This window comes from Palaemon carinicauda, chromosome 5 (genome assembly GCF_036898095.1).
Source record: "Palaemon carinicauda isolate YSFRI2023 chromosome 5, ASM3689809v2, whole genome shotgun sequence".
In the NCBI taxonomy this organism is placed as follows: Eukaryota; Metazoa; Arthropoda; class Malacostraca; order Decapoda; family Palaemonidae; genus Palaemon; species Palaemon carinicauda.
The window spans coordinates 120,305,373-120,306,167 of record NC_090729.1 but is presented as its reverse complement, the minus strand read 5'-3'; positions in this window follow the sequence as shown (position 1 = coordinate 120,306,167).

Below are 795 nucleotides of genomic sequence, written 5' to 3'. Positions count from 1 at the left end.
GTTGGTTAGATGTTCCAGAGTGCAGAGGTCCAAAGCAGGCCTCTCATGTACCTTCCAAAGCAGGCCTCTCGTGTACCTCAACAAATCAATAACACTTTACTAGTTCTTGTGGCATATTGGTAATGCCTCTGTCTGGTATTGGCTATATTGGCGTTCGAGTCCCGCTCAAAATCGAGAGTTGCTTTAGTGTCTGCACCCTCACCATCCTTGTGAGCTATGGATGGCAGGTTTGGGGGAACCTGTAGGGCTACCTGTTGAGTCATTAGCAGCCACTTCTCAATCCTTTTTGGTCCTAGCTTTGGTGGAGAGGGCCTTGGGTGCGGATTATAGATTTTATATATATATATATATATATATATATATATATATATATATATATATATATATATATATATATATATATATATATATATATATATAATCAGTCTCTAAGGCATTGTCCTGCTTGTTAGGGCAATGTCACTGTCCCTTGCCTCTGCCATTCATGAGTGAACTTGAAAGGGCAATCATAGTGTATGGGCCCTGCTGGCATAAACGAGACTGAATTTATCCAACCAGCCGAGACATTTCTTCTTTTTACAATAGAAATTTATATCATTATTATCATCATCTCCTCCTACGCCTATTGACAGAAAGGGCCAATGTTAGATTTCGCCAGTCGTATCTATCTTGGGCTTTTAAATCAATACTTCCCCATTCATCATCTTTCCTACTTCACGCTTCATAGTCCTCAGCCAAGTAGACCTGGGCTTTCCAACTCTTGTAGTGCCTTGTGGAGCCCAGCTGAACGTTTGG